General features: G+C 39.5%; 1 long non-coding RNA gene across 2 annotated transcripts in view; it reads left to right on the forward strand.

The window, feature by feature from the left end:
• LOC145515365 (uncharacterized) overlaps nucleotides 1–17,834 on the forward strand; it is a 148,760-nt gene extending 130,926 nt beyond the window's left edge. The window contains exons 1-3 of one of the 2 annotated variants that reach the window (XR_014060860.1): nucleotides 8,906–10,519; nucleotides 13,613–13,732; nucleotides 15,680–17,833. This is a non-coding gene — a long non-coding RNA (uncharacterized LOC145515365). Of the gene's footprint in view, nucleotides 1–8,905; nucleotides 10,520–13,612; nucleotides 13,733–15,679 lie in introns of those variants that run through there. The other variant, XR_014060859.1, reaches the window with a different exon arrangement.
• The last annotated feature ends 6,796 nt before the right edge of the window (nucleotides 17,835–24,630 follow it).

Genomic DNA, 24,630 nt, shown 5'->3' on the forward strand with positions numbered 1-24,630 from the left:
CATCACCAACTCAATGGACATGAGTTTGGGTAAACTCCAGGAGTTCGTGATGGACAGGGAGGCCTGGTGTGCTGCGGTCCATGGAGTCACAAAGAGTCAGACATGACTGGGCAACTGAACAACAACTCCAAGAGAGAGAAAACACATCACCTTTGAATATACATTTCATATACAGGCTAACCAATCCAAAGCCCACACCTCCAACTGCCTTGTTGGGCTTTCACATTTTTGGCTATTGTCTCCTTGCCTTAATGACACAGGGCCAGGTGCCAGACAACTAGGGACTGTCTTCCTTGCCAGTGTGCTGAAATTATTCAAACTAGCTAATCCTAAACCTACTTAGCCTGCTTACCCTACCTTACTGATGCCTTCCTGTGAAAATCAGAGTAAAACCTCTTGCCCACATTTGCTTCTTGCTCCTTCTGCCTCCCTGACTCCTAACTGGAGATGTTCTGCCTCCCACCCACCAATATGATGTGCCATGACCCTTCCTCTTGCGATCTGTATACCAGGTTGTCTTTTTTGTTTGTTTTGACCTTGACCTTTGATCGTACGTGCCTGCTCAGTCATGTCTAACTCTTTGAAACCCCATGGACTATTGCCCACCAGACTTCTCTGTCCATGGAATTTTCCAGGAAAGAATACTGGAGTGGATTGCCATTTCTTACTCCAAAGGATCGACCCAGGGATTGAACATGTGTCTCCTCATCTACTGCATTGGCAGGCGGATTCTTTACCTCTGCGCCACCTGGGAGTTCCTTGTTTGTTTTATTGGAATATAACTGCTTTACAGTGCTGTGTTAGCTTCTGTTGTACAGCAAAGCAAATCAGCTATGAAAGTGTAAGTGAAAGTTTTTCAGTCGTGTCTGACTCTGCGACTCCATGGATTATAGCCCACCAGGCTCTTCAGTATGGACTATAAATCACAGCAAGATACTCTATTATCCAGCTCCCAGAGTAATGGAAATAAAAACAAAAATAAACAAATGGGATCTAATTAAACTTGAAAGCTTTTGCACAACAAAGGAAACAATAAGCAAGGTGAAAAGGCAACCTTCAGAATGGGAGAAAATAATAGCAAGTGAAACAACTGACAAAGATGTAATCTCCAAAATATGCAAGCAGCTCATGCAGCTCAATACCAGAAAAATAAACTACCCAATCAAAAAGCAGGACAAAAAACTAAAAAGACATTTCTCCAAAGAAGACATGCACATGGCTAAATTAAAACACATGAAAAGATGCTCAACATCACTCATTATTAGAGAAATGCAAATCAAAACCATAATGAGGTATCATCTCACACTGGTCAGTATGGCCACCATCAAAAAGTCTATAAACAATAAGTGTTGAAGAGGGTGTGGAGAAAAGGGAACCCTCTTACACTGTTGGTGGGAATGCAAACTGGTACAGTCACTATGGAGAACAGTGTGCAAATTCCTTAAAAAAAAACTGGAAATAGAACTACCATATGATCCAGCAGTCCCATGGCTGGGCATCCACATTGAGGAAACCAGAATTGAAGGAGACACACGTACCCCAGTGTTCACTGAAGCACTGTTTACAATAGCTAGAACATGGAAGCAACTTAGATGTCCATTGGCAGACCAATGGATAAAGAAGTTGTGGTACATACACACAATGGAATCTTATTCAGCTATAAAAAGGAATGCATTTGAGTCAGTTCTAATGAGGTGGATGAAACTGGAGCCGATTATACAGAGTGAAGTAAGTCAGAAAGAGAAACATCAATACTGTATAGTGAGTACTGTATATATATATACTCCATATATATATGGAGTTTAGAAAGATGGTGACTACGATCCTATCTGCAGGGCAGCAAAAGAGACACAGGTGTAAAGAACGGACTTTTGGACTCTGAGAAAAGGCGAGCGTGGGATGATTTGAGAGAATAGCATTGAAATATGTATATTACCATATGTAAAATAGATGACCAGTGCAAGTTTGATATCTGAAGCAGGGCATTCAAAGCTGGTGCTCTGGGACAACCCAGAGGGATGGGGTGGGAAGGGAGGTGGGAGGGGGTGTTCAGGGTGGGGGGACACATGTGCACCCATGGCTGATTCATGTCAGTGTATGGCAAAAACCATCACAATAGTGTAAAGTAATTATCTTTTAATTAAAATAAATTAATGAGTTTTTAAAGAAAAATATTACTTTAAAAAGAAAAAATAGAATACAGAAGTGGGTTACCATTCCCTCCTCCAGGGGATCTTCCTGACCCAGGGATTGAACCCAGGTCTCCTGCATTGAGAGCAGATTTTTTTACCATCTGAGCCACAAGGGAAGCCCATGTATATGTATATCCCCTCCCTCTTAGACCTCCCTCCCACCCCTCTAGGTCATCACAGAGCATTGAACTGAGCTCTCTGTGTTATATAGCAGCTTCCCACTAGCTATCTGTTTTACACATGGTACTGTATATGTGTCAATTCTAATCTCCCTCTTTGTCCCACCCTCCTTCCACCTTGTGTCTGCATGTTTACATCTGAGTCTCTATTCTTGCCCTGGAAACAGGTTCATCTATACCATTTTTCTAGATTCCACATGTTAATATAGGATATTTGTTTTTCTCTGACTTCAATCTCTATGACAGACTCTAGGTTCATCCACGTCTCTACACAGGCTATTTTTTAAATGGCAATCATTTCCAACTCTGTTGGCTTTGCCATATGTGAATAATAATAAAACTTATATTTTAAAACACATAGATCATTCCTTTTTATTACCAAATATAATTCCACTGAAGAGATTCACTACAGTTTGTTTATTCATTCATCCACTGAAGAACATATATGTTGCTTCTAGTTTGGGGCAATTCAAGTAAAACTGCTCTCAACATTCATGTGGAGGTTTTTGTCTGGGCATGGGTTTTATGATTAGTTGGGTAAATAAATACCATTGATTTCAAGTGCTGGATTATGTGTAAGACTATGTTTTGCTTTATAGGAAATTACCAGGATGTCTTCAGCGGTCTGGTGGCTAAGACTCCACACACCCAGTGCAGGGACCAGGTTCGATTCCTGGTCAGGGAACTAGATCCCACATGCCCCAACTAAGACCTAGTGCAGCCAAATAAATAAATATTTTAGAAAAGAAAGAAACTACCAATCTGAATCCCAAATTAGCTGTATCATTTTGTATTCCTGAGAGTCTTTATTGCTCCACATTTTTGTTGAAAGGTAGAAAATTTTCTAGTAATAGAAACTGAGGTAGACAGGCCTCTAGTGTGATCTTGTATGTTAATAGGGATATGCACTGGATTGTGTTTAATATTTTCTCTGTTGGTGCCAGAAGCTTTAAAGTCTCTGTTTATGTTTCCTTTGTTTTCTCTGGGTTTTCTTAAGTACTCTATCTTAGATAAAGTCTAGACCTTAGTGCTCTTTGAGCTGTATTATACTACTATGTCATTGTCATTATACTAGAGACTTGTTGGTATCATGTAAGATATGGGGGAGGGAAAGCATTCTATAGTCTTACAAATAAATCTCAGCCTTTTCTTTTTCTGTGATATCTTTGTCTGGTTTTGGTATCAGAGTGATGCTGGGCATATACCCAGAGAAAGCCATAATGCAAAAAGACACATTCACCCCAATGTTAACTGCAGTGCTATTGACACAGAAGCAACCTATATGTCCATCAACAAAGGAATGGATAAAGAAGATGTGGTACATATGTACAAAGGAATATTACTCAGCCATAAAAATGAACAAAATTTAGTCATTTGTAGAGACATGTTTGGAGTTAGATGTGATGGACCTTACAGAGTGAAGTAAGTCACTTCACTCAGAAAGAGTAAGCCAGAAAGAGAAAAATAAATACTGTGTATTAGTAACATATATGTGGAATCTAGAAAAATGGTATAGATAATCTTATTTGCAAAACAGAAATAGAGACACAGATCTAGAGAACAAACGAATGGACACTAAGGGGAAAAGGGATCTGGTGGGTTGAATTGGCAGATTGGGATTGACGTATATTCACTATTGATACTATGTATAACATAGATAACTAATGAGAACCTAGTGTAGTACAAAGAACTCTACTCAGTGCTCTGTGGTGACCTAAATGGTAAAGAAATCCAAAAAAAAAAAAAAAAAAGGGCATACATATGCACAGATATAGCTGATTCACTTTACTGTACAGCGGAAACTGACACAACATTGCAAAGTAACTATATTTCAATTAAAAAATAAATCTGTCTTTTCATGGGCCAGTCTCTCAGGGCTGTGAGTTTCACAAGTGTTTCTTAGCTTTTGTCTCTTTAGACAGTATGTCTAAAGGAGGCTTGAGTCAGAGAAATAACCTTATTCTAAAGGGAATAAGGCTGTGGTAAAGTTTTTCCTTCTGGAGAATAGACTTTGTTATAGAGAAGGTCTTGGAAGTATTTCACAATGTTTATTCTTTCTTGACCTCTGATATAGCCATCCTTCTTGGATTTTCACATTGAGAACCTATGTGTGTCCTGAAAATAAAGCCTAGGAAAGTGTGGCATCCTTTTCAGAGTGGTCTCCAGGAGTTTCTCTCTTGAACCCAGGTCTCCCGCATTGCGGGTGGATTCTTTACCAACTGAGCTATTAGGGAAGCCCGGTCAACACTTAGCTTTCAGCAATCCATCAAAGGACTTTCCAGATGGCACTAGTGGTAAGGAACCCTCATGCCAGTGCAGGAGACACAAGAGACCCAGGTTCGATCCTTGGGTTGGGAAGATCCTCTAGAGGAGGGCGTGGCAATCCACTCTATTATTCTTGTCTGGAGAATCTCACAGACAGAGGAACCTGGTGGGCTACAGTCCATAGGGTCACAGAGTCAGACATGATTTAGCGACTCAGCATGCATGCATGCACTTATATCCAAGATGTTTTTCAGGTTATTAAAAATCTTTATCCCTCAACTGATACCATTCTCTGGGTTGGATTATAACTCTGTGGAGTGGCTACAAATGTGAGTAACTAAGTAAAGTGGCTTTTCCATGAAGTTTACTTTTTTTTTTATTCCTTTAAAAGTTTGCTTTGCTGTAGGAATGAAGGAAAACATAGGCCAGAAGAATTAAAATCTAAAAATTGATAAATGTTATAATGAGAACACTTAAAATTTTTTTTCTATGTGGCAAAGCATACATCTGTATCTTTATTAAATGGAATCACTGCCCAGCAGATCATAAAATTACATGATATAATTTCCCTGAACCACAGTACTTCCTATGACTCACAGATATGAACTACCTCATGTTTAACTAGTATTTTTTTTTTCTAATACAAACCAGGAGCCAAATTAGTTATTAAGCCTTCATGAAAGTGGACAAGATTGTCTTCACTCTTATGCTCGCTCATTAAAATTACAAATTTACTTGATGCTATGTCTTTTTTTCTTTTCAAATAAGAATTCCTTGCCAATTTTGATAAAAATCCAAAGCAATTGGCAGGCAATGGTATTTCCTTCCTCCTCTGCATGTCTTATGAAAATGACCCTCCAATATGGCTTTGTGCAATTTACTTCCCCATTTCTGAAAACATCATTATTAATATTAGCACTCTTTTGAGAAATAGGAGTTTCATCTGTTTATCAGTTAGCTTAACAACAGTCTATCTGAACATATCCAGTCCTCTTTCTGGTTACAGGAATTTTACTTCTAATAATGCTTGAAAAGTGAAAGAAAAGGGTTAGTCACTCATTTGTGTCCAACTCTTTGTGACCCCATGGACTGTAGCCCGCCAGGCTCCTCTGTCCATGGAATTCTCCAGGCAAGAATACTAGAGTGGGTTGCCATTCCCTTCTCCAGGGAATCTTCCTGACCCAGGGATGGAACCCAGGTCTCCTCCATTGCAGGTGGATTCTTTACCATCTTAGCCACAAGGGAAGCCCTTAATATATGCTTGCTTATAGAATGTAAGACTTATATGTATGCTTTTAACAGAGCAGTATTATGGTACTAGTTTATGAGACAGCTCTATTCATCTAAAAATTTTAGTATATAATTCTTTCATTTAATTATCACTGTAATTTTTCTTAAGTTAGAAGATTAATAGGACTGAAGTTCAGCAGGCCTACCTACCCTAGTATGGCTACATGGATTGTTTTGAGCATTACCAAAGCCTTTGACTGTGTGGATCACAATAAACTATGGAAAATTCTGAAAGAGATGGGAATACTAGACCACCTGACCTGTTTCTTGAGAAACCTGTATGCAGGTCAGGAAGCAACCGTTAGAACTGGACATGGAGCAACAGACTGGTTCCAAATAGGAAAAGGGGTATGTCAAGGCTGTATATTGTCACCCTGCTTATTTAACTTCTATGCAGAGTACATCATGAGAAACACTGGGCTGGAAGAAGCACAAGCTGGAATCAAGATTTCCACGAGAAATATCAATAACCTCAGATATGCAGATGACACCACCCTTATGGCAGAAAGTGAAGAAGAACTAAAGAGCCTCTTGATGAAAGTGAAAGAGGAGAGTGAAAAAGTTGGCTTAAACTCAACGTTCAGAAAACTAAGATCATGGCATCTGGTCCCATCACTTCATGGGAAATAGATGGGGAACAGTGGAAACAGTGGCTGACTTTATTTTTCTGGGCTCCAAAATCACTGCTGATGGTGATTGCAGCCATGAAATTAAAATACGTTTACTCCTTGGAAGGAAGGTTATGACCAACCTAGATAGCATATTTAAAAGCAGAAACATTACTTTGCCAACAAAGGTCCATCTAGTCAAGCCTATGGTTTTTCCAGTGATCATGTATGGATGTGAGAGTTGGACGGTGAAGAAAGCTGAGCGCCGCAGAATTGATGCTTTTGAACTGTGGTGTTGGAGAAGACTCTTGAGAGTCCCTTGGACTGCAAGGAGATCCAACCCGTCAATCCTAAAGGAAGTCAGTCCTGAATATTCATTGGAAGGACTGATGCTGAGGCTGAAACTCCAATACTTTGGCCACCTGATGAGAAGAACTGACTCATTGGAAAAGACCCTGATGCTGGGAAAGATTGAAGGCAGGAGGAGAAGGGGACGACAGAGGATGAGATGATTGGACGGCATCACTGACTCAATGGACATGAGTTTGAGTAGGCTCCAGGAGTTGGTGATGGACAGGGAAGCCTGGCTTGCTGCAGTCCATGGAGTCACAAAGTGTCGGACATGACTGAGCAACTGAACTGAACTGATATATATATTATAATATATTGTACATACATACATACATCTTTCTCCTTCTTTTTCTACTTATACTAAAAAAATAGAAGGAGGGATTGCATTTGGCGAAGTGAGCTGACAGTTGTTAATGTGATAAATTTTGAGTTCCAGAGCATGGGTCACCATATTATGGTCCCTGGGCCAAATCCTGCTTGCCATCTGTTTTTATATGACCACATGAGCTAAGAAGGACTTTTACATTTTATAATAGTTAAACAAGAAGAAGAATCTTCTGTGACACACAATTATGATACAGAATTTAAATTCAGTGTCCATAAATAAAGTTTATTGGAACACAGATATGCTCACTCATTTACATATTGTCTTTGGCTTCTGTCCCATTTCAATGCAGAGCAGAGTACTTGTAATAGAAACCACATGATCCATAAGACCTAAATTTTTACTGTCTGGCTTTTTATAGAAAACTGTGCTGATCTCTTTTTAGAGGATTAAATTTCATCCTCAAAATCTTCACCAATGCTTGAAATTCAGTCTTTCAGCTTCCCTATTTTGAGTGGAGAAATTATTTATTAAAATGCAGATTTTTCTGCAAGGTAAATACAGTTGACTCTTGAATAATGCAATGGTTAGGGTGCTGACCCTCTGTGTTGTAGTGTAAAATCTACCTATAATTTATTTATAGTTGTCTGTCTATATATTGGAGAAGGCAATGGCACCCCACTCCAGTACTCCTGCCTGGAAAATCCCATGGACGGAGGAGCCTGGTAGGCTACAGTCCATGGGGTCGCTAAGAGTCGGATGACTGAGCGACTTCACTTTCACTTTTCCCTTTCATGCACTGGAGAAGGAAACAGCAACCCACTCCAGTATTCTTGCCTGGAGAATCCCAGGGACGGCGGAGCCCGGTGGGCTGCCGTCTATGGGGTTGCACAGGGTCGGACACGACTGAAGCGACTTAGCAGCAGCAGCAGTCCATATATCTGTGATTCTTTGGTGTCTATGGTTCACATCTGCTAGTTCAACCAACTGCAGATCACGTAGTATTGTAGTACTTACTACGGAACAAACTCTGCATATACGTGGACCTGTGCAGTTCAAACCCACACTGTTCAAGGGTCAACTGTATTCCTATGATTTCATTTAGAATTAGTAATACTAAAGACTATTGGGAATACAGTCCTAAGATATATCTAAGGACTAGTTAGGACTAATAGTTGAAAGATTGGAAAGAGCATACAGTTTTCTCTAAATCACTCTAAAAAGATGGGGTTAATAGGCTCTGAATGAGGTGCTGAGCATATACTGAAAAATACAAAGCATAGACATTTATGGCAGACTTAGGACCTAGGGTTCAATCCAGGTCTGTCAACTCTCAGATAGCCATAATCAGAGTTTTCTTTTCCTGTTACACAATTTTGCTTAGGATTGGCTCCAATTATATTATTGTAATATTAGCCTAATTCTTATATTATCATGTTGCTGCTTGTAATAATGAACTCGCTATCAGTTAGTTGAAAACATTTTTTTTTTTTCTTTCAGGAGATGGTGGGCTTTTGACCCAGAACCATATAGTTTTGATGTACCTTATGGTTCCCCTGTGGAGAAGGAAACGGCAACCCACTCTAGTACTCTTGCCTAGAGAATTCCGTGGACAGAGGAGCCTGGCGGGCTACTGTCCATGGGGTCACACAGTGTCGGACATGACCGAAGCGACTTAGCATGCACGCATGCATTGGAGAAGGAAATGGCAACCCACTCCCGTATTCTTGCCTGGAGAATCCCAGGGATGAAGGAGCCTGGTGGACTGCTCTCACACAGAGTCGGACATGACTGAAGTGACTTAGCAGCAGCAGCAGCATGGTTTCCCTGGGGGTGGCCATAGGAGGGAATGACCCCTACCCGAATCATACTGTGTTCCACCTTTTACCTCCTCTACTCCAGTTTACTAGGTTGAATCTTATGTGTGTGCATGTGTGTGCTAAGTCACTCAACTGTGTTTGACTCTTTGCGACCCCATGGACTGTAGCCTGCCAGGCTACTCTGTCTATGGGATTTCCCAGGCAAGAATATTCGAGTGGGTTGCCATTTCCTACTCCAGGGCATTTTCCAGACTCAGGGATTAAACCGCATCTCTTGCATCGTCTACATTGGCAGGAGGGTTCTTTACCACTGCACCACCTGGGAAACCTGAATCTTGTGGAATTTTCATTCAAAAAAATAAAATGAAGTTCAAAAACAGTTCCATGAGATGCAACCTAATGTGTTCATTCTGAGAAGCTCTTGTATGGGAAAGGGCTATATAATTCTCTCTCAGCATGTTGTTAGAGGAGTGGGTTGCAAATTAGACACTTTTCTTTCTTAGTGCCAGTAGGTGAAAACACATTTTTCACTACTCTCTATTTCTCTCTTAAGCCACAGGTCCCTGCAACATCTACCATGTACACCTATTCTCCAAAAACTCAGTGAACCAGAATAAATGTTTTTATTAATTTAGGTATGATCTTATATTATGATGGCAGGCATATGATCAAATGTGTGTGTGGGGGTGTCCATATCTTTAATTATTTCCTGTGTTAAGAAGGAAATGCATCCAGATTCATTGGACTTAACTCCCACACAATTTTCTGACCAAAATGCCATGAGTTTCATATTGACTTCTTATCTAAAATTAGAGGCAATTGAAATGAATTATAAGGTGTTTCATAAGATTCTTTTAAAAATAGTTCTTACCTATGTTTGTAATTCTTCATAATATCCTTTTCCCTTCACCTCTACTCTGTGTGGGGCTATTTGTCACTGCCGATTTTCTCATATCCTATTTTTTTTCTCCTTTAGCCTTCATTAATTCTGGGCTGTTGATACTGGTTTAAATTGTGGTTTTACTTTTTCCTGGTTGAAAAAATAAAACAACATGTAAGGAAAATTATCCATACAAATGACTCAGTGTTTGTAGATCTTTTGGTGGAGAAAGAAAATACCTGGCCTGTTGGCACAAAGAAGAGTTAGGGATAGTGTGGACTTTGAGAGAGAAAAAGAGAATTTCTAAATATTGCATGCATGGGTTCGATCCCTGGGTTGGGAAGATCCCCTGGAGAAGGGAATGGCTACCCATTCCAGTATTCTTACCTGGAGAATTCCGTGGCGGGCTACCGTCCATGGGGTCACAAAGAGTTGAACCTGACTGAACGACTAATACATTTACTTTATTTCATGAGCTTCCAGGGAGAATCACTATGGTGAAATTTACACAGAACCTGTCTGAACCTCAGCCGCTCACAACATAGATGAAAGGCTTATGAGAACCAGATCTCTCTTAAGTTAGAGAAACAAGCAAGGCTGATTTTACAGGTGATTTTAGCTTTTCCTTTTAAACTCAAGTGGCAGTTAATTGCTTTTCCTATGTTCATGGTTAGATAACAACCACAAGTATTTATGTTATGATTAAAATTCACAGACTAGATCATTGAACATTTTGCCTAAAATGCACTATATAACGGGAAACCAAATTTACTGACCCTGTCATTCTTTGTTTTCCTAACCCTATTGTTTAAAACTAGTAGGCACAAAACTCTATGCTCTGGGATGACCTAGATGAGTGGGATGGGGGTGGTTAGGTGGGAGGAAGGTTCAGGTTGGAGAGGATGTATGTATACACATAACTGATTCACATTTCATTGTACAGCAGAGGCTAACACAATATTATAAAGCAATTATGCTCCAATAAAAAATAAAATTAAGTTTAAAAATATCCCCAAACAAAAAAGACACTTAATAGGCTTTTGGGACGTGCATTTTACCACTGTGGGCTTCCCAGGTGGTGCTAGTGGTAAAGAACCTGGCTGCCAATGCAGGTTAGAAGGAAGAGATGTGGGTTTGATCCTTGGGTCAGGAAGATCCCCTGGAGGAGGGCATGACAACCCACTTCAGTACTCCTGCCTGGAGAATCCCATGGACAGAGGAGCCTGGTGGGCTACAGTCTATGGGGTCACAAGGAGTCAAACATGACTGAAGCAACTTAGCATACATATACATTAACTAAACTACAGATTCTATTTGGATTTCACCAGTTGATCAACTGATGTTCTTATTTTATTCCAGGATCTAAGCCAGGATAACACATTGCATATAGTGTATTACTTTTCTAAAAAGATAAAGCCTCCAAAACTCACTGAAAAATAGTAACAATACAAAACCTCCTAATTGAGGAAAACATTAACGTTTGTGCATAAAATGGGCTTTTTTCTAGGTTCAATTGCTCAAGCAAAAGGGGGCAAGGTGATAAGAAATGTAACAATTCATTGTCTGGTACTGTTTCCTGTACATTTTTTTATGGCAATGAGGAAACTGGGGGGAGATATTTGCACACTTTTTCAAGGAATTTGATTTAAAAAATGTATATTTCTCTGCATGACAGCTATCCAAAGCAACAGAAGGTTACTCTGGTTAAAACTATGTCGACCAAGTATACTTCTTTAATCCTTCTTAGAAACTCTCACTAGCTGTACCTTATTTATAAGAAACTGGAAGGTGGTTTACTAAATGCAGTTTTGTACATTTTTGTGTTCTGTGCAGGGGGTGGGGAACAAGAAAGAGATATTTTATGTTTAGGAATGCCTATGGCTTAAAGAGGGATTTATTGCCAACTCTGCTTAAAAGAAATCAAATTGTGCTGTTTGATTCCATTTATCTTGCTTTGCCCCCCTTCTAGACAAGAGGTGTTTCTTTTCAAGGCTGCCCATGCAAGGCTCTGAGTAAAGTTTTAAGGGTCATTCAGGTTTTGCATATCTGAGAACTATCTTACTGATGCATATGACACCCAAGGAACTCACTTATTTTTTGTCCAGAAACCCGAATTTATTCAATGAAAGAATAAGTATTAATTGACCTCTTTTTTTTTTTTTCCCCATCTGCAGCACTCCCTTCCCTAAGATAGGACTGTATCTGAGGATTTGTCTGGGCTTATGAAACAGAGAGAGGGTTTTATTGGGAAAATCCAGAGATTCAATCTCATTGACTTAGAAAGCCCTCTTTTTACCAGGGTTTTTTCATTTAGTAGGATGATAAGGAATTGCTGTTGTGGGATGAAGCTAAATAACTGAATTTCAGATAGCTTTATTGGACTCTTTGATGCCTAAAACGGATGATTGGCTGACATCTTGTACAAATTCTCTATGTTGATTTCTCTGGTACCACATCCTTTGCAGTGGCATCTAAGCTAGGTGTTCTAATTCTGGATAGAACATAGGGAGGGAACAATAGACTCCCAAACCTATGTAAGAATAAGCATCGCTGAGGCAAAGGCACACTTGTAAAGCCAATTTTGCTTAGGAAGCCTTGCTGTGTAATGGACCCACACAGACTTTGGAGTAAGGTAGAGCTGGGGCTTCCCTGGTAGCTCAGCTGGTAAAGAATCTGCCTGCAATGCAGGAGACCCCAGTTTGATTCCTTGGTCAGGAAGTTCGCCTGGAGAAGGGATAGTCTACCCACTCCAGTATTCTTGGGTTTCCTTGGTGGCTCAGATAGTAAAGAATCCACCTGCAATGCAGGAGACCTGGGTTCGATTCCTGGGTTGGGAAGATCCCCTGGAGGAGTGTATGGCAACCCACTCCAGTATTCTTGCTTGGAGAATCCCCATGGACAAAGGAGCTGGCAGGCTGCAGTCCAGTGGGGTCGCAAAGAGCCGGACACAACTGAAGTGCCTTAGCACACATGCGGAGCTGGGTGCAATTCTGGCTCGATCACCTACATGCTATGGGATTTCAGGTTTGTTCCTTAGCCCCACTGATCTTTCACTTCCTTATTAACTGGGGATCTTATTTCCTCACTGTAGAATTATGAGGATTAACTGAAATAATGTCTATAAAATATTTGATACATAATACTCATTCAATTATTTGATTATTTATTCTCTCTTTGGTTCTGCTGCTTCTTTGAAAATCATGCCATCTTGATCCCAAAGACATAATTCTAATGTAATCATATTTTTAAATGTGTGATGTTCTGGTTTATTTACTATTTTTTATTTTAAATTTTTTTTATTGTGGTAGAAGTCACGTAACATAAAACACTATTTAAACCATATTTAACTGTAGATTTAGTGGCACTAAGTGTATTCACATTGTTGTGCAACTCTCACCATCATCCATCTCCCTAGTTTTTTACCTTCCTAAACTGAAACTTTGTCCCCGTTAAAGTCTACCTCCCCATTCCCCCTTACCACTTCCCCACACCCTGGCACATGGCATCTACCAGTGTACTTTCTGACTCTATGAATTTGACCATTCTAGATACCTTGTGTAAGTGGATTGTTTTGAAGCAAGGAAAGAGTGAAATGAAAACAAGAACACCTCAGTATTTCCCAGTAAAGTTCTGTCCATGCTCCTGCTCAATCGTGTCTGACTCTTTGCAACCCTTTGGACTGTAGCCCACCAGGCTCCACAGTCCATGGGATTTTTCAGGCAAGAATACTGGAGTATTGTTTTCATCATTGTTAGTTCAACCTTCCACAATTCCAATATCCCAAGGAGTTCAAGATGCTCTGAACTTAAGAATGAAGCCAAGGTAATTAAAAAATTGTAGAAATAGCAAACATCCTTATTTAATGGGTATAGAGATGTTTTAATTATTCAAAGAAAACTGTGGAGAATGCTCAAAGCTAGCACAATGAGTTAATGAAAGACACACTTGGCTAAAGTTACCTAGAATTGAAACTGACATTGGAAAATTGCATCTTGCATACTGAATCTAGCAGTTAATTTACTTAAAATTTTAACCTAGAGACTGCTGGTATAGACCAGAGCTTTTCAGTCTGTCATGTGGACTGATGTCCATTCTTGAACTGTTTGTTACCAGTTGGTGACAGAATAAGCACAGAAATTAAGATTCATTTTTCAGAAACTGGAATAGCCTTTTGAAAGGGTAATTTTATGTTTGTTGTATCTAACCAGTAAAATAAATTAGGCCTGCGTTTTGTATGTCTTTCTTACCATTTCACTTTTCTAGTAATTCATTTTGATTGAATTTATAAAGTTATTGAACCTTGATGGATTGGAGATTTTAAATAAAATTTTTCTCTCACCACTGATAGTTTGAGAAGCACTGGTTCTAGATCACCTTATTTGCAGTTTCTTTGATATGGTTATTTAAGATTACTCAGAAATTGACCATTACTTCCTGACTCACACCATGGTTGCTGCCCACCTGGTTTATAGCTAGACAGTGAAGATAAAGAGAACTATCTATTGTATTTATTATAGTATATCCACTTTGTTTCGAAAAGGACTTAAGGAGGCTGGCTCAGGGGCTAAGAATGCAGAGATAGAGTAAGGCTCTCTAAATTTGGAAGACATTTTCTGTTTTCAAAGTTAAATTTTAATGGCCTTTAGATGAGGGACCTCCTTCTTTTTCTTCTACCCTCTGACAGATGATTAGTGAATGGGAGCCGGTCTTGTCTGCCTCATATTTGGGTTTATGTGGGCGTCAACTCTGGGTCATGTTTTGACTATGTGTAAGGCTACTTATCAAGTGGAACACAGAGAAACCTTCTCGGAAAATTAAGTATGAATCTTATCCAGTATTATTTACTGGTTTCCCTGGCCTATGTACAACTTACAACTCCCAGGAATTAAATTATTGGAGATGAGAAGATTTACCTACTAATATTGATGACAAAATTGTTTAGTTGCTAAGTCATGTCCGAATCTTTGGATCTTCAGATCCAGCGGACTATAGCCCACCAGACTCCTCTGTCCATGGGATTTTCCAGGCAAGAATACTGGAGTGGGCTGCGTCCTTCTTCAGATGAAAAAGTACATATTTATTATTGACTTGGCCAAAAACTTCATTTGAGTTTTTCCATAATGTCTTAACCCAAATGAACTTTTTGGCCAACCCAATGTATTTTTGAGTTTCATTCCTCACCAGTTAACTGTCTCATGTATTGAAATAGATGATGATAGGGAGTCTTCAAGTCCAAGGCCAGAATTTTCAGAGTCCATTAGATTCTACCTATTAACCTGTAATCACTAGCAGATCTAACTCTTAATTCTGCAATAGATGCTTCCACATAATACTGCAAATAACATATTTTCTATGTCTCTGTGTTAGTTTCTGGTTTCTACTGAAGCAATTAGCACCCATTTACTGGCTTAAAAGAGATGTAATTATTCTCTTAAATTTTTGGAGACCAGTCACTTCAGTTGTGTCTGACTCTATTTGACCCTATGGACTGTAGCCCACCAGGCTCGTCTGTCCATGGGGATTCTCTAGGCAAGAATACTGGAGTGGGTTGCCATGTCCTCCTCCAGGCAATAAATGTTAGCTATATCTATTATTACTAAGAAAATATAGATTAGCTCACCCTGGATCAGGCACTTTGTGAGATCTTAGGGATTTTTTTTTATGTGTATTATACCATTTCATACTCTTAATAAAAATTTTGATGAATATTGAGTGCTGGCTTGCTCAGCTTTTATTCCATCTACTTCTAACATGTTTGTCTTGCATCAGTTCCACAGGAAATAGATTCTAAGGTGAATATTCATATTCAGAAAGTTGGTATTAAAGTAACCATGAGATCAATAGCTGTGGAGAGTAAAGCACAGAGAATTGGACAGAGAAAGGAATTAAACCGAGATGCCATCACCATGAAGGATTCAGCCGATTAATTACACGAGGACTTCTGGAGCTGGGATGACCTATAGAGATATACTGCCTTGAGGCAAAGAGTCTGGTTCTTTATACCCTCATGTGTTTATGTGTGTGTGTGTGTGCACGCGTGTGTGCTCAGTGGCTCAATCATGTCTGACTCTTCGTGACCTCATACCCTCGTTTTGTGGTTGTTTAGTGGCTAAGTCATGTCCAATTCTTTTGAGATCCCATGGACAATAGCCTGCCAGGCTCCTCTGTCTGTGGGATTTTACAGGCAAGAATACTGGAGTGCGTGGCCACTTCCTTCTCCAGGGGATCGTCCCTACTCAGGGACTGAACCTGTGCCTCCTGCTTGTCTGGCATGTTCTTTACAACTGAGCCACCTGGGAAAGCCCTATACCCTCATGGGGATCAGTAATTAGAAGTGGTGTGCCCCTGGGAGTGGGCCTGCTCTTGAGTGAGGTAGCTCTCTACCATTGACGGTAATTCCCAAAGAAAGACTTAGCTGGGAAATGTCAGCTACAGATGATCTTGGCAGCTGGAGTAACATGGTCCTATTCCTGAAGGGGCATCTGCTCAATGCCCCAAATAACCTTAGCAACAGTGCCCTCCTGAACTAGATGTGCTGTAAGCCCAACATCTCAGGGTCCCCCACTCCCTTGAAGTTAGAGGTCTGAATATGATTTGGATTCTAGCAGTGAGAGGAACTCCTGGGAGATTTTGATTCAGAAACAAGTTAAGGAGGGAAAAGAGCAGACAGCAGACATTCATCTTGCTGAGTAGGGCTGTGGCTCAGGCATGATGGTTTTGGTTGGTGGTTTCATTATAGTGCAGCTTCTTTAGTTGCTCCTGACAGCTCTCTTGCCTTCATGGCACAAGCAGTGTGATGCTGGGGACTAGGAAGTGTTTCAGGAAGTCAGCCTAGAGTTGGCTCTTCCAGCTTTCTTATGATTTTGTAAGCCACTTAAGGTGTGTGTGCTCAGTCACTTCAGTCATGTCTGACTCTGTGATCACATGAACTGTAGCCCACTAGGTTACCCTGTCCATGGGATTCTCCAGGCAAGATTACTGGAGTGGGTTGCCATGCCCTCTTCCAGGGGATCTTCCTGTCCCAGGGACCAAACCTGAGTCTCTTATGTCTCCTGCGTTCACAGGTGGGTACTTTACCACTAGCACTACCTGGGAAGCCCAAGCCACGTAATATCTGATAATGAATTTAGTTAGTCAGAGGCTAAATATTTTACAACTGCATCCTAACCAATTATAATAATATTCATGTATTTTGTTTCACGGATAAAGAAATCAAAATCAGAGAGGTATAGTGATGTGCACAGGATTAGAGCTTGTAAGTGACAGAAAAGTGTGTTAGTCCCTCAGTCGTGTCCAACTCTTTGCAACTCCATGGACTATAGTCTGCCAGGGTCCTCTGTCCTTGGGATTTTCCAGGCAAGAATACTGGAGTGGGTTGCCATTTCCTTCTCCAAGGGGATCTTCCTGGCCCAGGGATTGAATGTAGGTATCGTGCATTTCAGGCAGATTTTTTTACTGTCTGAGCCACCAGGGAAGTGGTCACGAAAATGGCAGAACCCAAATTCAAATCTAGACTCTCTGGCTCCTAACACTGTGCTGTTCATTTATAGTAAGGTTAGGGGATACACATTGTGGGTGCCATCACTCTAACTCTCTTCTCTTATTCAGAAATGGGCTCACAATTTTTAGCACAGAGCTGTCTGCATTAGTTGAAGTTGGTATACAGATAGTTTATCTTTAATTTGGCTCAATATCACACAATATCTAACTTCACTAAAGTAGGATGTATTGTTTCTAGGTTCTCTTTCTACCTTTCTTTTCTCTTCTCTTTTAATATATTTTATGATCTCTTCCAGTCTATGCTCTTGAATGTCAGCAATTCTCTTCTGGAAAGACGGTGTCAATTGAATGTCTTATTCTTACACCAGTAATTTGAAACCTAAAGGGGGATCTTTAAAAGAAAGAAAGGCAATGCTTAACCCTAAAGGAGAAACTAATAATAGAGGGAGTTTAGAACAGTTTAAGGGAGATGCATCAATAATTTCTTGGGACCGGCACTTCCCCTAGTATTATAGCACTTTGTACCATTTTGCTCAATAAATATTTTTTGATTGAATGCTTTTCTAATTTGTCTGCTAATGGTTGTGTGGGCAAAGGCAGAAGATTTGGATTCAAAACAAAGAGCAGTATGAGGGTTAAAATGGTTTCTTCCAGGGACAGCTCTGAGGGTAATATTCTACAGCATAAATTTAGCTTGGCTGGTCTTTTATGAAGGAAGTAGAGGAGCCTTTATTTATTTTGAAATGCAATAGCCAAAGATTCAGCCTTTGATTTCTCTCCAGATATGGTTGGAAGTCCTGAATAGGTCTTCTCGGTGCTTGATCTTGCTTGTCCCAATGTGAATCTTCTTGGTGTGTCTCCTGGATAGCTATGCTCTGTCTTTGATTTCTCTCTCTATTTCTGGGTGTGTGTGTGTGTGGATAGTTATAGTTGTACATTTGTTTGCTTCCTTTTATTTGCCCAGTTGATCCATTTTTCAGCTGGGGGTCAATAATCAAAAGCCATGACATTTGTTGTCAATGCCACCCACCTATTCTTAAAGTGAACACGTGTGTATTATATAAACAGGATGGCATTACTTTCACTGGGGAATTTATACCAAAGCTCTGTGTTTTTTCAGATGTATTAAATTAAATAAAATGTCTTTAACTGCATTGGTGGTTTAACAGTGGATTAACCTAAAAGCGACCATATTTTGATCTCACTCAGTAGGATACAGACAAAGGAGCTAACTCTTCAAACTTAATTATGTTAGTTACTGTGATAGGCATTCAAAATACACAAAATACAGAAGTTTTATTTAATCCTAACCAGGTTTGGTGAGGCAATCATTATTATTCTGAGACTTAAAGTAACCAAAAGATTTGAATCTACTTGTAATTGACATCACAGAACATTATTTTGCCTGCTGGTGGTCTGTGTAGGATCTCATGAATGCAGTCAGTTAGTAATACAGACTTTCAAAAAACTTTATCTTTTAGACTGAAATAGAACATTATTTTTTCTCACTCTTGGACCCAGACACATTCTGAAAAAATATTTATTTATTTACAAAAATAAAATGGCAAACCTAATCCTACCAATCAATTGATAGTCTTAATATTCTATACTTATTTGAACAATTTCTGCATAGTATGAATAGTTGATTGATTTTTCCATCTCCAGCCTGCATATCCTATTTCCATGTTCTACCTCCATATCCCATGAAGCAATGATAAAAATATTTAAATTACTTTTTGCAAAATCAAAACCAAAAACACCTGCTGGAGGTTAACTATGGAGATTTGCTGACCAGGTGTGGTCTTAGGTTTTACCTTCACTCTATTTTTTCATTTATGTCCAGGTAAGTGAAGGAAAAAGTGGACTCGGAGTGAGGGACCATGAATTCCTGTGCCAATGTTGCATCAATTTGCTGTATGATATCGGGCAAAATGTTTTACTTGTTGGGGTCTCTTTTTTTCCTCATCTTTAAAAGGGATGAATTGATTAGGTTAAATAATGACCAATTCTCTCACACAGCTCTTCCAACTGCCTGGAATTGGTTGGAGAATGTTTTGTAAAGAATATTTCATTTGACCTGAATCTTGAAGAATGCCTAAGAGTTTACCAACAAAGGAGAATTATGACTGAGAGAGAGATAATAATAATACTGAGCAAACAGAATGTTCACCTCTCCGTGTATGGTGTCTTAGAGAATGGTGAGAAGCTAAGAATGTAGGTAAAATACACACTGAGACACAAAGAAAGATGGATTATAGAAGTAGGTTGGGGCTGGTTGTAAAGTACCGTGGACCCTCATTTAAGGAGTTTGGAGAAGAAGAAAAGCTATGACAAACCTAGACAGTATTAAAAAGCAGAGATATCACTTTATCAACAAAGGTCTGTATAGTCAGAGCTATGGTTTTTCATGTAGTCATGTATGGATGTGAGAACTGGACCATTAAAGAAGGCTGAGCACTAAGATTGATCCTTTCGAACTGTGGTGCTGGAGAAGACTCTTGGGAGTCCCTTGGATAGCAAGGAAATCAAACTAGTTAATCCTAAAGGAAATCAACCCTGAATATTCATTGGAAGGACTGATGCTAAAGCTGACGCTCCAGTACTTTGGCCACCTGATTCAAAAAGCCAGCTCATTGGAAAAGACTCTGATGCTGGGAAAGACTGAGGACAGGAGGAGAAGGGGACAGCAGAGGATGAGATGGTTGAATGACATCATCGACTCAATGGAGATGAGTTTGAGCAAACTCTGGGACATAGTGAAGGACAGAGAGGCCTGGCGTGCTGCAGTCCATGGGGTCTCAAAGACTGAGTGACTGAACAACAACAAAAGGTAGGAAATCAGTGAGAATCTTTAGTCAGTGCAAGATATTTTCAGAGCTATGTGTTAGGAAGGTTAGTCTGACAGCAATACTGAGAATGAATTGGAGACAGGAGAACTGAGATGGAAAAATGCTGAGTTTGACATATTGATTGTCCAGGGGAAAAAAAAGATGAATGTTTAAATTAAGATTTTAGCAAAATGAACATAAAACAGATACAAATTTCTAAAGATACCTAAGGAATAAAAATGTTCCTGTCATATCGATTTAAATTTCTTATATATTTCATAGATTCTAAATGCAGAGTTTTAAACAACATTTTTGAAACTAAGATTCATCTTATCATTGGTTTACCCTGAGTTAACTGGAACAGTATTCTTTTTATCTTTCTAAACACAGAAAAATAATGGTACGTGAAGCAATCTATGGTGTCTTGCGTGCTTGCTAAGTCTCTTCTGTTGTGTCCAACTCTTTTCGACTCTATGGACTATAACCTGCAAGATTCCTTTGTCCATGGGATTCTCTAGGCAAGAATACTGGAGTGAGTTGCCATTTCCTTCTCCAGGGGATCTTCCTGACTCAGAAATCAAACCCGCATCTCTTATGTCTCCTGCATTGACAGGTGGATTCTTTACCACTTGTGTTGTTTGTTTAACATACAAATCCATTCTCTGTTGAAACTCTCTGTGTCTAGATGAAGTCAATTCTCTTCTCTAAATGAAACAGCCAAATAATGATTCCTGCTGAAGAAAAGCACCAAGGGATGATTAAAAAAAAATTATCAGATGCTCTAATTTTGAATTCTATGTCTGAAGCACTAGTTTTGTGATTGTAGACAAGTTTTTAAAGCCTCTCCAAGCTGCTTAATCTCACTAGTAAAATAGTTATAAGGTCAGTCTCATAAAATCATTAGGAGGCCCAAATCAGATAACATATTCACATAGATGATACAAGAGAAATTTCTCTTATTAATCCATTATCTTATGTGAATACTTTGTAAACTTCAAATGATCATGCAAAACCTAGGCATTAATTGCTGGCCATATCTGAATGCCCTCATGGTAAATTCATAGCCTATCTAACAACCCAATATCTTAGACCTCCAGAGAGTCATCCTGTCTAACCTGTTTTGTGATTTGGCTCACAAAGCACATTTTGGTGGCGGATGTGGTATAACGAATGTTCTAGAGGGGAGAGTGGTGTGCCAGGAAGCTTTGCCAATTGAAAGCAAAGGGAAAATTCAGAATTACGGAGGTTTAATTTCCTGCTGAATAATTCTCCACAAGCTGTGTAAACTTCACTGAACAAATACTCCTAATAAAATACCTTAGATGCTCTTTTCCTTTTTAATGAGAAATGTTCATATTATTTGAGAGTGAAGCCAAAGGGAAGAAGAAGGTCTGGCACTCCTGAGGTGAGTTTGTGTAAGTCATCAAGAATCCTGCTGTGCCTTCGACCTGTGGAGTTTGGAAGGTTGGGTGAGAAAAGCTGTTTTCCAAGGGCTTTATTCCAGCAAGAACCCCACAGACTGTCCATGGGCAAGTTCTCTGCAGTCTGTTTAACTTTATGGTTCTTTGATGAATTAACCTTTTATAGAAGATGCTTTAAAATAGCGCTTGAACACCTACAAGGTGCTAGCCTTGAATATCAAAATAGGAGTGGTCCTTGGCTTCCTAGGACACAATTTAGGAGTGAACCAGCAAATATTCATATAAATAACTATGAAAGTGAAAACTGTGGTAGATGTTAGTTTTTATTGGTACATCAGAGAAAGACGCTTTCAAGAAAGGATATTTGAACTGGAACCTGAAGAGTAAATGGAAGTTGGCTAGTTGTCAGGCACTTAGTGGATATGAACTTGACATACTCCAGGAGATAGTGGAGGGCCTGACATGCTGCAGCCCATGGGGTTGCAAAGAGTCAGACGTGACTGAGTGACTGAACAGCAACAACAGACACTTAGAAGAATGTTTTAGTCAATGGTGGTCTTGTGTGAAAGGTCTCCGAAGTGGGACAAAGTTTAGTGCCTTTGAGAAGCTAAAATGAGTTTGCTATGGTAAGACTTAGTGAACATGAGGGAGAACAGTACAAGATGAAGAGAAGACATCGGTTCCCAGAAACCCTGAAGGACCTATAAGGACAGTGGGAACCCACTGATGGGTTTGATCAAGGGAATAACTTGATCAGATTATGTTTATGAAACCAATTTGCTTGCCCGTGGAAACCCTATGAAGAGCAAACCACACAAGTGAGGAGCCTAGTTAGAAAGCTCTTGTAATTGTGATGGTGTCTCAGATGCTAAAGAATCTACCTGCAGTGCAGAAGACCCGTGTTCAGTACCTGGATCAGGAAGATCCCATGGAGGAGGGCACGGCAACCCACTCCAGTATTCTTGCCTCGAGAATTCCATGGACAGAGGAGCCTGGTGGGCTACAGTCCATGGGGTCACAAAGAGTTGGACATGACTGAGCTACTAACACACACACACACACACACATATACACACACACAACCTGGTGACAGAGATGATGAAGAGCAGTGTACCATTCTCTGGTGTGTTTGAATCAGGATCCACATGACTTGGTTCTGAATTGGACATGAAGAGGGACTGGTCAGAATGGATTCTCTGATTTCCAACTTGAGCACCATCTGGATTTATGGTGACACCTTTTACTGACTCAGTTGCACTGAAGGAGGCAGGGAAGAGCTACAGTTCAGCTTCAGTCATACTGAGTCTGAGCTTCTGAGACTCCCAAGTGAAGCCATCGGGTGCATATTACCTGCATCTGGAGCTTTCAGTGGAGTTCAAGTTTAAACTTATAAATTAGGCAACTCATCAGTGTGTGAACAGTCTTTGAATGACGGAATTCTAGAGCATCATCACTAAAAGAGGTTGGGTTCTTCCTTCTGAGCAAATGTGTTAGGATTAATTGATGGAGTTCAGTTATTGGGACACAGGCCATGATTGAGAAGGTCAAATTGATCATCATGCAATGAGAACGCTTAGGAATCAGATTTCTGTTTTGTTTCATTTTATTTTTTAAGCAGCACTATCTCTCATTTGAAACAGATGATACATTTTTGATTAAACATAAGCCAGGTAACTGTGAAAGACATTTTATAAACATTTTTTCCAATTTAAAAGTTTTTAGAGGTTTGTATTCTTATAAAATTTGGAGAACAAATGTATGGATACCCAGGTGGAAAGAGGGAGTGGGAGGAATTGGGAGATTGGGATCAATATGTACATACTTTTGATACTATATATAAAATAAGAAACTAATGAGAACATAGTGCATAGCATAGGGAACTCTACTTAATGCTCTGTGGTGACCTGAATAGGAAGGAAGTCCAAAAGAGAGCGGATATATGTATATGTATGGCCAATTCACTTTGCTGTACAGTGGAAGCTAGCATTGTAAAGCAACCATACCGTGATAAAATTAATTTAAAAAAATCAATAAATCTTATATATGCATATATGTTAAGGAGTCAAATCATTCTACAAAAATTAGTGTAAGAAAATGTTTCTCTAACTTACTTTGTCTCATTGCCCACCATTCATAGGCAACAGCTTTTAATTCTTTTAGCTTTTACACTTGGTATTAGCATGTCTTGAATAACATGTTAATAAAGTTAATTCTTGATTTTTATTATTGTTTTGTAGTTTTAGACATTGTACTGAATGTTTTGGCTTTTCACTATAGGAGATGAGAATTTAGCCCTTTTTCATCAAGTTTCTTCCTCAGCCACAAAGGCACTAAGAACATATCCTTTGAAGTTACAGAGTGTGGAGTAGAATTCATTTTAAAAGCCTGTCTGGTAGAGTTTGAAGTCAGCTGGGTCTTGAGGTAAGAGATATGTCTTTTTAAAATTAATTTGATTGGAGGATAGTTGCTTTACAATGTTGTGTTGTTTCTACCATACAGCAAAATGAATTGGCCATACATATATGTATATCGCATCCTTTTTGGACTTCCTTCCCATTCAGGTCATCACAGTGCATTAAGCAGAGCTCCTTGTGCTATACAGTAGGTTCTCATTAGCGATCTATTTTATATATAGTATCAATAGTGTATATGTGTCAATCCCAGTCTCCCAATTCCTCCCTCTCCCTGCCCTCTTGGTATCCATACGTTTGTTCAATATGTCTATGTCTCTATTCTGCTTTGCAGATAGGAACGTCTGTACCATTTTTCTTGATTCCACATATATGCATTAATATCTTGATGGAATGTGAGGGCATGACAGAAACAGCTCAACTGGAGAAGAAACTTCTCCCTGGAGAGGAGTGTAAGACTCTGACACACTGACAATGACCATAGCATCTTGCATTCCAAGGCTTTATCACTTCACAGTGCTTTTCATGCTAAAGGGTTCCTGGTATTTTATTGAAGCAGG

Source organism: Giraffa tippelskirchi, chromosome 1, assembly GCF_054371585.1.
Source record: "Giraffa tippelskirchi isolate mGirTip1 chromosome 1, T2T-mGirTip1v1.2.pri, whole genome shotgun sequence".
NCBI lineage: Eukaryota > Metazoa > Chordata > Mammalia > Artiodactyla > Giraffidae > Giraffa > Giraffa tippelskirchi.